Source organism: Ambystoma mexicanum, chromosome 3q (assembly GCF_040938575.1).
Source record: "Ambystoma mexicanum isolate Mex_15411 chromosome 3q, UKY_AmexF1_1, whole genome shotgun sequence".
Lineage (NCBI taxonomy): Eukaryota > Metazoa > Chordata > Amphibia > Caudata > Ambystomatidae > Ambystoma > Ambystoma mexicanum.
In genome coordinates this window covers 20,852,853-20,869,317 of record NC_090926.1, presented here as the reverse complement: position 1 = coordinate 20,869,317, position 16,465 = coordinate 20,852,853, and positions in this window count along the sequence as shown.

The following is a 16,465-nucleotide window of genomic DNA, read 5'->3' as shown; positions in this document are numbered from 1 at the left end:
CTCGACTTTGTCCACTCTGCGGTCCATGTTTTCCATTTTTTGGGCGATGTCTGCCCGCATGTCCCTAATCTCCTGCAAGACCGAGGCAAAGCCCTTTTCCATGGTGAGGGTGGGCAGGGGTGGGGTCTCGGAATGGGACATGCCGGTCCGTCGGTCCGGGTCGCTGTTCTCCCTGCTGGTGACTTGGTAGCGGTACTCCTGGAGGGTATGGCGCCAACTCATTCGGTCCTCCTACTTCTCCCCTCCGCTGGTGCGCCCCTGGGGGCAAGGGACAGAGCCCGGTCGGGGAGCGCGCTCTCTCTCCTTCTGGTGTGGCCCTCTGTGGGGGGCCTCTCGTGGGCGAGCACTCGCCCCACCAGACCTCCGGTGGGGGCCTCACACCCCCTCCCCCCCTTGTGTCCTCTGCCTTTGGTCAGCAGTTCTTAGGGTGGGGGGGGAGCGGCCATGGATGTCCAATAGCGGTCTGTTGGGGGGCTCTCAGGTGTGATTCCCCCAGCGAGAGCCCCCAGGCGGGCACTCGCCCTGGGATAGAGCCCAGGGGCCTCCACCTAGGGAAGTGATGAGCTCGAGGATACTCTCCTCCGAATGTTTTGTGTCACCTCCAGGACTGGGGACGTTTTCCCCCTCGTCTTCCTGACTTTTCTTTTTTTTTTTTTTTTTGGGCTCGACAGGGGGGGGGCGGGGCCGACTCGCCCCTCCGAGCCCTCCGGTGCGCCCCGCGACTGGTCCCCCGGGGTCCTTGAGGGTTGCGTGGGGGCTGGGGCGGGCTCCCCCCACCTACCTCGGCTCCGAACTCGGGAGCGCGGGCAGGCCGCCTCTCCTTAAGCGGGACGCGGCCCGCGTATCTTCCGGCTCCTCAGCGGGGGACTTCCCCTCCGCGACGGCTCCTTGGTCGGGTGCTGCAGGGGTGTCGCCGGCTGGTCTTCTGCCGGGGCGCCGGCGTGCTCCGTGTTCGGGGAGGAGAGGGGGTCGTGCGCGCCTTCGAATCCAGGCCGCCGGCGCACGCCACTTCCTCCCTCGATGGTCAAGACGCTGCCTGGGGCTCTCCGGGGCTCCTCCCTTCGGGCCGCAGGGCTCGTTCTCGGGCACTCGGGGGTCCCCAGATACCGCTCTTTCGCCCCGGGGGGCACCCGAGGTTCACGGGTTCCGCGGACCGTGAATGTCCCGTGGGAGGGTCCCGGGGGGGGGCTCAATCCCTCTGCGTAGCCCAGTTACGGCGGGAGCGGCGTGTTCAGGCTGCCATTGCCTGTGCGCCCCCTGGTGGCCTCCGAGGTTCTTTTTTGATGTTTATGTCAACCTCTGGTTCAGCTCATGGACGAAGAAGGAACTAGAGGTATAGAGGAGAGAAGCGTGAGAATTGTGCAAATCGGACAATTCAAGACTCGCGGCTCCTCGGTGCGATCATAAAAGTACATGTGTCAGGAACCAGAGTGGACAAGCTGGGCGCACATGGTACTAAGGCAATAAGATAACTGATCAAAGGTCCTCTGAGCAGTATAAGAAAGGACAAGTGATCTTGCCTAAAAAAGAATAAACAAATCCAGGCTAAAAAGGACAGGCAGAACTGAACTGTGACAATTCCGTTGAACTTATTGACATCAGAGCAAGCGCGACGAAGAGAGATATCCACAATGAACTGTGATAAGAAAGAAGAAGGACGACGAGAAACATGCCGGGACCGGTTCCAACCTCCTCCTGCACCACCACTGCTGAGAATGAGTCAATTATAAAGACTGTAAGGTTAAGAAAAACGCATGGTAAAACGAATTGTATGCTGGTACTGACAATAATAATGTGCTTTATGAGCGTGGTAGCACCAATATCGACAGCCCTAATATTATGGTATGTGGAAGCAATACACCCATTAGAAACGTTTTTACCAATAATTAATATATCCACTACTGAAAGCCCGGTTCAGGTGATTACTTATTCCCTGCCCCCAATGGAAGAAAGACACAGGGAAGATTTTGGAAATAATACATTGCTATTGATCATGAACATCACACATGCAATTCTAAAGAAAACAAATTGCTGGGTATGTGCCCATTTACCACAGCATGCTGGGAAAGGAATAGGGTGTTATGTACAGCCACTACCATTAAGTTCTGCATGTAGTGCATCTTTAGGTGCAATGTTTTATGGGAGATGGAATGAGAGTAGTACGGGTCAATTAGACAGAACCAACATGAATGAGTTTGAGGAGATAATAATGAAGCCTGTGGGTTGTTCCATTTTCCATAAAGCAAGGTAATAGCGCCAGAACCCACGAGGAAAAGTACATGAAAGATAACACGACAAAATAGACGAGATAGATTGTCCCCACCAGAAAAAACATCTGTAATGACGTTTCGTGTAAGAACAGAAGGGGACAAAGATGCAATCCCCCCATCTTACACAGTGAATTATAGCCCAAGAACTGTCCCTTTTTGTCTAAAAAAGAAAGGCTCTTTTTCAGTCCGAACATATACTGGATGCATGAATACAGTGGTATTAAAATGTGAAATAGAACCAGTATATGTAGGTGATCCAGTTTATTTTATATGTGGAGAGAAAGCATATCCTTGGTTGCCCAGAAACTGGGGAGGTACATGTTACCTAGGTCTACTGTTCCAAGGAGTATTCCTCTTAGAAACAGCAGACATGGCCAGACTATCCAGAACTAGAGTCAAAAGGACTGACGAGGGTGTTTTAATACCAACTGATGTAGCAAAATCATTTATTCCATTCTTAGGGCAGATAATGAACTCCTATAATATAAGGCAACTGTCCAGAATCCTAAAAAATATAATAAACACAACAACAGATATACTATTTAACATGACATTGGAGGAAAGAGGAATCAGGTTAATGATGCTGCAAAATAGAATGGCTCTCGATGTGATCCTGGTTGATCGTAGGGGAATTTGCAAGATAGTGGGATCAGCGTGTTGCGTTTATGTCGATGACTATTCCCCCACGATCTTTGAAGCAATAAAGAAAATGCACGTCCTACGCTCTGAACTCCCTACTGGAGAAGGAAGCTGGGGAATAGTATCTTGGTTTTGGGGAATACTACGTTCTCGGGGATGGAAGTTGATCTCAATATTAGTAGTGGTGTTTGGAATATTTCTAACGTGCTGTTGTTGTATACATTGTCTACCCATAGTTTGCACTTAGGTAACTGAGGGATGTACGGAAGGATGTATGCATATGATGAGAAAGAAAAAACAATCTCATGGTCGAACTGACCAAGACCCAAATAAGATGAGAGCAGTAAAAGAGTTGATGGCAATAGATATTGATGAAGACGATGATGTTTACGATAGCATGCAAAATTCAGACATAAGTACTTCAGACTCATCATCACTAGAGGAGGTTTCAATAAATAGATGAGACGTTTGGCATACGCGCCAAAGGAGGGTTTGTCAGTCTAGAAAAATGGATACCTCTACTTTGTGACCGCAAACGTATTTTGGTGGCCGTGGGCCAACCGTCTCATGCACGATATGACAGAATATAGGTTTTCGAGGTTGCCGGTGAACGGCCATTTTGATGTAACAAGAATCACCATTTTGTTTTCTAACCATTGCTCATTGCTTTCTGTTCCTATTGCTTCGCAGAATATTTTCCGCTTACACTGCTCGACTGTAAAACATTGTTGTCTGTACGTAAAAAGGACAAGGCCGCAGGGCCAGAGGATAACAAGAGTTCGTTGAAACACAAACGTAGGCAGCGCCAGGAAGAATACCCGGCTCCCTCCCGAATGTAGCCTTGAAGCAGATCTGCAGGGCATTTAATCATTTCGCAGCTGCCAGCCAGTCTCGTTATATGGTAGAATATGTTAGAATAATATAGCTAAAGGCTTGAATTATGCTTTTCTTACGGCCCCCCTTTGCTGAGCCCGCTAGAGCGTGTCGGCTCCCAGGACACGAATAGCACCTAATAGATAGGAAGGTCCGTAATGTAACTCTCCCCCCGTATGTAGCTCGCTTCCAAGAACAGAAGCGCTGTGTTCTATTCAACAACAGAAAGATGCCTCCACACTCACAAATTGCAAATTGTTACTAGATGTCACGAGCCGCGCAACACCGCCCGCCTCCCAACGCATAACACCCCCCGCCTCCCAGCGACACCCTACCTGTGGCAGTGGTCCTTCCCGGGCGCGCCCCTTCATAGGCCGTGGCGCCGGGCTCCCCGTATGGGGGAGGCGGCGCACGGCGTCATGGAAACTGTGGCCGCGATGGCGCTGGGGTGGATCGGTCCTCACCACCCCAGCTTCCTGGTCACGTGGGCAATGCCCACGTGTTGCTGAAGGAGCGGCCCGCCCAGCCAATCCTGTTGCCACTTCCTGGTTGCAAGGGTCACGTGATACGCGATGCCACTCACGTGACCCAGTGAGGAAGCGATCACGTGACCCAAGCACCGGCTCAAAAGAACACTGAAGCCGAGCTTCCGCGCTTCTCAGCTGTTTTCAGCATTGCGAGTGGCGTTGTGTTTATCCTGGATCTTGACCTTCCGGCTTTTGAACCCTGGCTTCCGGTGATTTTGGACTGTCTTGCCTGCTCCTTGGATTTGGTTGCCTGGATTTTGCCTTGTGGATTTTGGACTTTCTGCCTTGCATCATTGGACCTGCTTCTTACGGATTTCGGACTTGGCTTTTGGAACTTTCGAGTTTTGCCTTTCTCGGATCTTGGACCCTTTGGCTTTGGACATTTTGGAACTGTTTCTGGAACTCCCCTTTGGCTCAAGGTTATTTTGGACTTCGGCTCAACACCACGTCAAGCCCAAAGTGAGGGGGTTCTGACCCCCAGCACCCCTGGCTGTCTCCCCATCCTGGTTCTTCTCCCATGCTAGGTAGGTCGCACTCCATTTTCTTGATTATTGGTCATTCCCAAGTTACTGCCTTATACTCACACTCACCTGCTTTTCCCTTGCAGCACCTGGTACCCGTGTTCCTGACCCTCTACACCTGTGGCCTCAATAACTGGTGAGGGAGTATACTATTCTCTCCTTCACTGGTGCTTGGGGACGGAGGTACCCATAGACATCGCAGAGGTTCGTTGTGACAGACTGAGAAGCCTTCTCTGCCTTGGCTATGGATGCCGCCGCCGGGGACCAGGTGGCTGCTCTAGTACAGGCCATTACGGTTCTCAGAGCTGATATGTTTGCTGCCACGGCTGCTATCCATCAACGACTTGACACTATACAAAGCGAACGCCATGCACTCCCTCCTGATCCTGAATTTGGGGATAGCACTTCTCAGATGAGCCCACCAGCCCTTGTTCCGACTCCTGCCCCGGTCTACGTTCCCACGCCGTTCCCCTTGGCCCCTCCTGAAAAGTTTCAGGGAGACCCCAGCAAATTCCGTACTTTCATTAATCAGGGCAAACTTCATTTTTTATGCCGCCCCCTAGCTTTTCCTGATTCCACAACGAAGGCGGCATTCACTCTCACACCTGGGAGGCATAGCAGCCGCCTGGGCCAACCCATTGCTAGAAACAAACAGTCCCGTACTATACGATTTCGATTTGCTAATCACGGAAATGACAAGAGTGTTTGATATCAGACACAAAGCACAGACACGGGATCTAGAATTGTTAGAATTGGCTCAGGGTAAGACTCCACTAGTGGATTACATTACTCGCTTCAACCAATTGTCAGTGGAGACAGCATGGCCGGAGAATAAAAAGGCCGCGGTGTTTTATCGTGGTCTAAATGAGGCTATGAAAGATGCACTGGCAGTTGTACCTTCGCTGCCGGCACAATATCGCGAACTCGTGGATCTGGCACTACAGGTCGATGCCCGAAGGGCTGAGAGAAGAGTTGAGGCTAAAAAATCTGTTCCCTTTTCGAACCCCAGCACCAGCGATTCCACTACTGAGCCTATGCAAATTGGTGGGGTCCGTAGCCCCATCACGGCTACCGAAAGGGAACGCTGTAGAACCTCCAACGCATGTTTTTACTGCGGGTTGAATGGCCATTACGTCCGGGAATGTCCTCGACGTCCTAAACCTAAAGCAGAGGTTTTTCGGAAAGCCCGTGCCTAAGTGAGGGGGTTCGGACGGGTCCTCCCTTTTCTTCCTCCTCACCTGCAACATTAGCGGGACCCATGCATATTAAGGCCCTTCTATTTTCCCCCGGCAACACTCCACATCAGGTTCACTTGGCGATCGATTCAGGGGCCACGGGGAACTACGTCGACATAGCACTAGCCGCCTCACTGAACTTACCCATTTTGAACAAACGACGACCGGAACCTGTGCAAGCTGTTGACGGTTCATTGCTCGTCTCAGGCCCAATCAAGCAACAGACAGCACCATTGCCCCTTGTCATCCACGAAAAACACAAAGAAACCCTGTCATTTGATCTTATCACGACACCACAATTCGGTCTCATCTTGGGTCTTCCGTGGTTGCGAACCCACAATCCAATCGTTGATTGGGCCCAGAGTAAGGTGTTATTCGAATCCCCCTATTGTCAAAATCATTGGTATACCCTGAGCCGGTGACCTCCGCTTCCCAAGTGTTGGGCGCTTTGGCCCAGTTGCAGCTCATGGATGAGCAGGATATGGAGTCTGATCCTCCTAACCATGTCGTGGGAGTCACCGCTTCTGGCATACCTGCAGAATACAGGGATTACCTGGATGTTTTTGACAAAAGAAAGGCTGAAGATCTCCCGCCACACAGACCTTTTGACTCCCCCATCGACCTCATCCCTGATGCCGTAATTCCTTGCGGTCGGATCTATTCCTTGTCTCCCACGGAAGATCAGGCCATCAAGGACTACCTACAGACCGCCTTAAGAATAGGCCACATTCGCCCATCACAGTCCCCTGCTGCCAGTCCCATCTTTTTCGTCCCCAAAAGGGAAGGAGACTTACGTCCCTGTGTAGACTACCGCCGTCTCAACCAAATCACCATAAAGAACCGATACCCGATTCCCTTAATAAACCCCCTTCTAGACAATCTTACTCATGCTGTACTGTTTACTAAACTTGACCTCAGGGGGGCCTACAATCTTATTCGAATAAGACAAGGGGATGAGTGGAAAACCGCCTTCTGTACCTGACATGGACTCTTTGAATATACTGTCATGACTTTCGGACTCTGCAAAGCCCCTGCGACATTTCAGAGATTCATGAATGACATCTTCCATGATATCCTAGAAATATTCGTCATAGTCTATCTAGACGACATTCTGATATACTCCTCTTCTTTCTCATCACACGTAACTCATGTTAGAGAGGTACTCCACCGGCTTAGGACCAACGCCCTGTTTGCCAAGCCTGAAAAATGCCTCTTTCATGTTACAGAGGTGGATTTCTTGGGGTTTCACATCACTCCTAAAGGTCTGTCCATGAATGCGACTAAGGTTGATGTTGTTCTGAACTGGCCAGTACCCACGACAATTAAGGCTTTGCAATCATTTCTCGGGTTCGCAAATTTCTATAGAAGGTTTATTGCAGGGTTTTCCTCCATAGCTGCACCGCTTACTCGCCTGACCAGTCCCCGAGAACCATATGTTTGGACGAAAGCACAGGATCTGGCTTTCGAGACATTAAAGGCAGCCTTCACTTCCGCTCCAATTCTGCAGCACCCAAATCCTGATTTACCTTTTATAGTGGAAGCAGATGCCTCATCATTTGCATTAGGGGCGGTGTTGTTGCAACATTGTCCTGCCTCAGGGTTGTTGCACCCCGTCGCCTATCATTCCCGCAAGTTCACTGCTGCAGAACTACATTACACTGTAACCGAAAAGGAGTTGCTCGCTGTTAAGGACGCATTTCAGGTTTGGAGACACCACTTGTTGGGAGCAAAAAATCAAATCATCGTTTATTCTGACCACCGTAACCTGCAAGACCTGGCGAACCTGAAATGCGTAAACAGTCGACAAGTCCGTTGGCACCTGTTCTTCTCCACCTATGACTTTGTCATACGACATCGTCCTGGCACCGGTCATGGTAAAGCAGATGCTCTTTCACGTTTACAGGGTGGAGAGTCTCTTCCTGTGTTCCCTGAACACCTCCTGGGCAAAAATCATGTTATCTGTCTATGCACTCCTTCAACCGACCTGGTCAGTTCTGTCCACAGTTGGGCTTCTACACATTCCAATGAAATGAGTGAATGGGATTTAGTCTATCACAAGGGGTTACCCTTTATGCAAGGCCTATTGTTCCTCCCCACCACGGACACGCGTATTCAGGCTCTCGAGTGGTCTCATGACGCTCCAGTTAACGGGCATCCGGGACAACAAAAAACCCTTGCATTATTAAAGAGATGGTGTTGGTGGCGGTCCATGCGCAGAGATGTAACTAACTATATTTAAAACTGCCCAATCTGTGCTCAATCTAAAAATACTAAAGGACGTCCGTTGGGTCTGCTTCAACCATTGCCCATTCCTCCCCGCCCCTGGCACACGGTAACAATGGACTTTATAACCGATTTGTCGAAGGTCCAGGGTCATGATACCATATGGGTCGTGGTGGATGCATTCACCAAGATGGCACGCTTTGTCCCATGTACCGGCGCATTCCTTCAGCACCGACACTAGCCAGATTGTTTTTTCAGTCGATATTCTGTCTCTTCGGATTACCTTCAGTAATCATTTACGATAGGGGTTCCCAGTTCACCTCTAAGTTTTGGCGCTCCCTCACTCGTCTCTTGGGCATGGATGCTCGTTTCTCGTCTTCATATCACCCCGAGACGGACGGCCAGACCGAACGCTGCAATCAGACACTAGAACAGTATCTTCGCTGCCTCTCTCTTCAACATCAATATACCTGGTTCCAAGTTTTGCACCTTGCAGAATTAGCATATAACAACGCACCTCATTCTGCCACCGGTTTCTCTCTGTTTTATTCCATTTATGGACAACATCCCAGAGTCTTTCCCATTCCTGACTTCTCCACTACATTGACTCCTGCGGCAGCCGACTGCATTAGGGATCTGAAAGGCGTACATGCTCAGACCCTGGTGCATTTGAAGGATGCCCAGACCGCCATGTGCCGTGCGGCCAATAGACATCGTGCCCCGGCCCCTTGCTACTAGGTTGGGGATAAGGTCTGGTTGTCCACCCGCCACCTACGAATACCAGGTTGCCGTAAGCTCCTTCCCCGTTTTGTTGGCCCGTACCGAATTTCGAGGGTCATTAACCAAGTAGCCTTTCGTCTGACCATACCCTCCTCATGGCGCATACACCCAGTGTTTCACACTTCCCTGTTAAAACCTTGTCGGCCCCTCACGAGGCCACTGCTGCCGCCGGCTCCTCTTGTGCAAGGGTCCTCAGATGAGTATGAGGTGAGGGACATATTGGGATCGCGTCTTCGTAATGGGGTCTTGTACTACCTGATTGATTGGGCCGGCTTCGGCCCGGAAGAGAGGTCATGGGAGCCTGCATCTAATGTTCACGCCCCCCTTTTAGTGTCACGATTCCATCGGGAGCATCCGTCCTGCCCACGTGGACGTGGGCCTTTTGGTGGGGGTTCTGTCACGAGCCGCGCAACACCGCCCACCTCCCAACGCATAACACCGCCCGCCTCCCAGCGACACCCTACCTGCGGCGGTGGTCCTTCCCGGATGCGCCCCTTCAGAGGCCGTGGCGCCGGGCTCCCCGTATGGGGGAGGCAGCGCACGGCGTCATGGAAACTGTGGCCGCGATGGCGCTGGGGTGGATCGGTCCTCACCACCCCGGCTTCCTGGTCACATGGGCAACGCCCACATGTTGCTGAAGGAGCGGCCCGCCCAGCCAATCCTGTTGCCGCTTCCCGGTTGCAAGGGTCACGTGATACGCGACGCCACTCACGTGACCCAGTGAAGAAGCGATCACGTGACCCAAGCACCGGCTCAAAAGAACACTGAAGCCGAGCTTCTGCGCTTCTCAGCTGTTTTCAGCATTGCGAGTGGCGTTGTGTTTATCCTGGATCTTGACCTTCCGGCTTTTGAACCCTGGCTTCTGGTGATTTTGGACTGTCTTGCCTGCTCCTTGGATTTGGTTGCCTGGACTTTGCCTTGTGGATTTTGGACTTTCTGGCTTGCATCATTGGACCTGCTTCTTACGGATTTCGGACTTGGCTTTTGGAACTTTCGAGTTTTGCCTTCCTCAGATCTTGGACCCTTTGGCTTTGGACATTTTGGAACTGTTTCTGGAACTCCCCTTTGGCTCAAGGTTATTTTGGACTTCGGCTCAACACCACGTCAAGCCCCAAGTGAGGGGGTTCTGACCCCCAGCGCCCCCGGCTGTCTCCCCATCCTGGTTCTTCTCCCATGCTAGGTAGGTCCCACTCCATTTTCTTGATTATTGGTCATTCCCAAGTTACTGCCTTATACTCACACTCACATGCTTTTCCCTTGCAGCACCTGGTACCCGTGTTCCTGACCCTCTACACCTGTGGCCTCAATAACTGTTGAGGGAGTATACTATTCTCTCCTTCACTGGTGCTTGGGGACAGAGGTACCCATAGGCATCGCAGAGGTTCGTTGTGACACTACAATAGATGTTTGAAGGTGTCATAGTTGTCAGAGATGTCCATCATCACACCAAGCTCAAAGAAACCCAATAAAAGGGGGGTGTTAAACATGTCATAGCTGATTGTTTGATATGCATTTTGTATATATGTAACTGATGTACGTAATTCACTCTCTTGCGTCCCTCGAGGTCTAGAGATACACATCGAGGGCGTGAGACCGAGTTGGCCAACTGAGACTTTTGCTTTGCAATAAACCCTAGCTTTGGGAATATAACCTCGTGTCTGGCGTATCTATCGTGTGTGGTAACTCGCCTTGTTTCCATAGACGTTAGGGACCCCTAGGGGCCCCTTTCAAATAATTCCAGGAGTGATCCAAGGGACTATTGAACTTGCCATGCACACCATGATCAAAATGATATGGAGAATACTGTAGTCGACTATGCTGCGTATGAGTGATGCTTTTTGTGTAGTGCAAGGATGGTGGATTGTGGGCTGTTATTCCCTACTAATTTTAAGTTGTAAACCAAGTAGGTGCTTGTTGGCATAGATGAATTTATTGTTCCGTATGTATAGTTCATTGGTGTCTCCAATGCTACATGAATACTTCATAGTTGATCTAAAAATATTATGGCAATTTCAAAGAATCAAACTGAATACCAACAATTATAAGATGGGGCAGAGTTCTAAAACTAATGCTGGCCTCCACTAGGGATGGGCAAAATGGCCGAATCTGGATCCATGAAAAAAAAGACAAATTCTGGCCAAAATCCACTCACCTTCACCCTTTCGGCCATGTAGTGAAATAGTCATTTTTGTTTCCTGCCCCAAATCTTGTTTTTGGTCTATTTTGCACTTAGGTGTGACAATATCTGCTAATCAGGGGTCTCTGTAATATTTTGGCCTGCTAAATGTAAGATATTTTGTATTCCTATGAAGGGTCCGAAACTGCTGGCAGCTATTTAGCTCCTGCTTCTATACTAGGAGTGCCTGGTTAGCTTAACACTAACAGTTAGTAGGAGCTAATTTTGCCTCCGTAGGCCAAAAGGTTCCTTACAAACATGCATATGTTATGTTATGTTAAGCTGATTTATACAGGGCAACACTGCCATATTCATGGTATCCAGGCGCTCAAAAGGGTCATTAACTTTGAGTGGTTGGGAATGTAAAGAAGAAGATTTAGGATACATCTAGGACACATTTAAATATAATGGATCATACATAACGGGTGAAAAGTTAAAGTGTGGATTTAATGTGGAAGATGCATTTGCAGTGCACTGTTTACTGGCTCCTGGTTCCCCATCAGTAGCTCCTGCTGACACTCAGGAGTTGGTTTTAGCTCCTGCTCGCCTAAGCTTAATCTTAAATAAACACCACACAAAACTGTAATTTCATCAAAAAAAGTTGTGGGCCAGGCTGTAATCCGGTCTCCCAGCGAAACAGGATATCAGACACATTTCACTTGTTTCACTGTGCTGCAATAATTTCACCTAACCCCCTCCTCCAAGTAGGTAAGATGCAACATATCTATGCAAAGATGCAACCTGATGTGGAGTGCGAGGAACCTAGATCCAGACTGGTGAAGGTATTGCTAGACTTCACTGGGTATTGAACTATGATGGTTATGAGACCATAGTGGCTCCACTGGAATAGATAACCTGCAAGAAACAGAGGCTCTTGACTTCGGTTACAAACTAATTATCCAGAACGACGCTGCCCCTAAGGGCTCAGGACTTTCCCTTCAGTTTGTTTGCTTCTCCTCACCTACTATTTTTCCCCAGAGTTCTTGCTGGTCTCTACCTCTTGTCTATCTCTATTCACTCCTCCATCTTTTTAGCCTTTACTTATACTCTTCATTCTCATTTCTCTTTATTTCACTCTTCTCATTCTTGCCTTACACATACCCTTCCGTACCTGTTATGAAACCTTTCATCCTTCAATCTCTCCCCATCCACTTCTTCCATCTCCCATCCCTAGTACACATTAAGCGTCTCCCTTGCACCATCCTGCCTCATGCATAACCATCTACATCACCAAGCTTTCTCTTGCATCCACCACTCACACAACCTGTCATTGCTCTCTCAATTATCTCTCCAAGTGTCCCTTTCACTATTGGCTTTCAACTCCCACTAAGCCTCTTTGCTGTGCAGTCTCCTTTACACCTCTACCAGCACTGTCCTTCTCTCATCCAGCCCTCCACTGCTCTATGCACCTTTCTCTTCAATCTAACTCATTTGTTCTGTCAAGGAAATTCACCACTCAGCAATAGCCCAGTCTCAAGAAAGGATGAGAAACGTCTTTAACGGCATTCAGCAAAGCAGCATACAGACATCCACAGAACAGGATGGCACGAAAACACCCTGATCCCAGTGTTTGGACAGAACACAGTAAAGCAACCCCCCTTCTCTGGTTTACGTTGCGTTTATACTTTCACATAACATGGTCTTCTATGGAAGGGGCATGCCAGACAACTTTAGATGACAACAGTATTAAATGTATCGGGTTATCTTATGACCATTTTACAGTTTTCTCATAGTATGGTTCATAACTTCAACTACCTTCTCGCCAGGGTGGGCGCACCTTGCAACATGGAGCAGACTTATTCTGATACACTTTTAGCAAGTCAGCAGTATCTAGCTCATACTACAGTTCTCACAGGACTCGGGCAGTGCCTGATCTGCTTAATGTTGCTTACTCTACACACTAAAGCCATCTTGCCAAGAACGGCAGCGATTTACATCTCGCTTGTCTGAGCCAGAACGGAAATATGTAGGAAGCGAGCAGTCTATGAAGCAGGCTGCTCATTGAAGCTTACCTGAAGCACATTCGGTTAAGGCATGTACAAAGCGACACAGTGTTGGGCTGGTTTGAGGCAAAGAGGCACAATTCAATAAGGCAGATACAGAGGAGGATTAGCTTTGCAAGTATGGCACAGAGGAGCATTACATGAATAGCCGCATATGTACATTTCTATCACAGTTCTCAAACCCAACTCTTTCCCACTTTTCACCTTTATCTCTCCTAGTCAACATCTCTCCCACCCACTTCCACCTGGCCTGGTTCACCACTCACCTACATTTTAATCTGTGCTATCACATTTACCTCTCCAGGTTGTTCTGATCCTATGTCACTCATTCTAAGAATATCTGCTATAAACCTCACAGTTTCAATTTTGCACCTCCCACACTCACCCTTTCTCACTCACCTCTCATTTTCTTAACATAGTTTTTATTTTCCTCTTACCTCCATCGGTTCATTTTCCCCACCGCTCGATCAATGTCCTGATTTTCCCCTTTTCACACACTCTTTATTGCTTACTGTCATGCGCCTCTTACCGTGGCGCTTGATGTCCAGAGCGCGATTGGGAGGCCATGGGTTTGGCTACCGCGTTAACCTCGGCAGGTAGCAGTATAGTGTTCCACGCACACTGGACGCTACTTAGCTACGCCCAAGGTGCTCCGCTTTGCGTTGCAACCTCTTTGGTTACTTTCACTGCTTCGGCTGCATAACGCTGTGAGTTTTCCGCTTGTTCCTTGCTAGGAACCGTTCTTTACTTTTGGTTTCCCTTCTTGCTCTCTTTTGGCCACAGCTCCGCTCTGCTTCGCTCTCTGCTCTCCGGCTCCGCAGGCGTTTCTGTTGTTCCACGGTCATCCGGCCGCCCTCTCTCCCTCTCACTAGCCTTCCTGTTCCCTTGTCTGTAACCTACCTGTCTCTCCTCCTTCTGCAGCGGACTCTCTTTCCGCCTGTGATCTCCTCGGTGGGCCTCACTATTCCTCTCATACTGCTGTATCGTACTGGATTAATGCATTCTGGAACACTCAGACTTCTCCCTTGTCAATTCCACATCACCGTCATAGGAGCCCATCTGCCCTTCATTCCAGTGACGATCCTCTGCTGGAACACTCTGGATTCGTCTTCACAGGGTTTTTTTTATCCCGTAAGAGGCTTTTTCCCCCAGTTCTGTCTCCTTCCAGGAGGGAGTCACCAGGGGAGCTGTCTCATAGCTTCCATTGTGGCTTCACTTTGGGAGAGACACTCTCCTCCAAAAAAAAAAAGGCGAAGGATTACAACGCCCACAGACCTCTGCTACATACCAGCCCGGATTCAGACTCTGCAGGTGAGGAGGAGGAGGAGGAGGGCGAGAAACGGAACCCTGGGAAGACAGGTGAAATTGACAGTTTGCAATGCCCAAATAAAGATATGGCCACGGCCGAACAGATCCAGGAGCTAGTCGCTGCTGTCCAAAACATGTCAATTGAAATGCAGAATTTAAAGGCAGAAAATAATGTGCTTCACCAGATGGTGGCTACTCGGGACCCTAGACATACCTATTTGCCCCAGATGGCTCTACCTACTGGCTAGTATGATGGGGCCCCAAAGAAGCTAAAGGAATTCTGCGATGCTTGTCAAGTACATTTTGCCTTCCGTGCCAATACCTTTTCAACAGATCACTCCAAGGTGGGATATTTAATCGCTAACATGACAGGTAACGCCCTGGCTTAGGCTACTTCATTAGTGACCAGCTCCTGTCCATGCTGCAGGACTTTGAGGCATTATAGGCCAACTCAAGCAAACATTCGAGAGGCCAGAGATCACATATACAGCATGCAAAGACTTGCTAGATGCCCAACAGGGACAGATGGATGTCCTCTCTTACGTCCCCTCATTTAAGAGACTCTCTACAGAAGCCGGATGGCTGGAACAGTCCCACTATGTGATTTTTCAACACAGACTCAAGGATCAAAGATGAGCTGGCTGGAGCGCCCCTTCATGCTTCCTTTTCTGAGCTAATATCTGGTGCTCTGCAAATAGAATTCCGCCTCCAAGAACGAAGCCACTCTTCGATGGGCGACAACCCCCCTCCTCCGGTTACTGCCTCACAGAGGAATGAAGAACCAATGCAGATTGGCACCACCCGAGCTCCTCTAACACCAGAATAACGGAGATGCCAGAGGGAAAAAGGCCTATGCGCCTATTGTGGTTCGGATGCTCATCTGATTAAGAACTGTACAGAACTTCCATCCAGACGTTCGGGAAACGCGCACCCTCGGTCCTAGGAGGGACGTGTAGCCGAGAGTTTCCTTCCAGTCCCTATGTTTCACTCTCAATTGGACCTACCCCTACAACAGAGGACTCCAGACTCAGGGTGATTGGAGTAAGCCTTGATATAGGCTCACAAAGGTTAGAAGTAATAACCCTCTTGGACTGTGGGGCAGCAGGCAACTTTGTGGACACTGTCTGGGCAGACAAGGTGGGGCTTTGCAGGCTGGACCGCAAGGAGGACCAGAAAGTTGAAGGAGTGGATGGTTGTCCTCTCAGTTCCGGTCTTATCACACAGACCACAGAGGACCTGCACCTCACCATTCTTCAACATTCAGAAGTACTGAGGTTTGATATCATACGCGCAGCACATTTTCCCATGATTTTGGGTATATCTTGGCTTCGTAAACACAACCCTAGAATTAATTGGTCCACAAACCAGTTGACCTTTGACTCTTATTACTGCAAAAACAACTGTCTCCAGAATTTGAATTTTCAGGAAGTGCGCACACTTCCACCGAATACCAGCATCACTGTTAGAGTACATTTGGTTCCTTTATGCCTGACCGAATACGAGACGGTATTCGCTGATCAGGTCCACCTTGAATTAGAGTTAGTACCAAACGCTTTGGTTCCTTTTGGGCGGATGTTCACTTTGTCACAGGTTGAAAAGAAAGCTCTACGCTCTTACTTAGATAACAATCTGAGTAACAGTCTCATCCGACTTTCAAAGTCACCTGCCGGGGCCTCTTTATTTTTCATACCTAAGAGGGATTTGCCAGAACTCCGGCCTTGTATCGATTTCAGAGGCCTCAATAAGGTCATCGTTCGGGATCGCTACCCTATGCCCCTGATTTCGGACATCCCAGAGGTGGTACATGGGGCCAGAATCTTTTCCAAGTTAGACCTGCGCAGTGCCTACCATCTCCTAAGGATCCACGAAGGGGATGAATGGACGACTGCATCCTGTACGGCTTTTGGGTT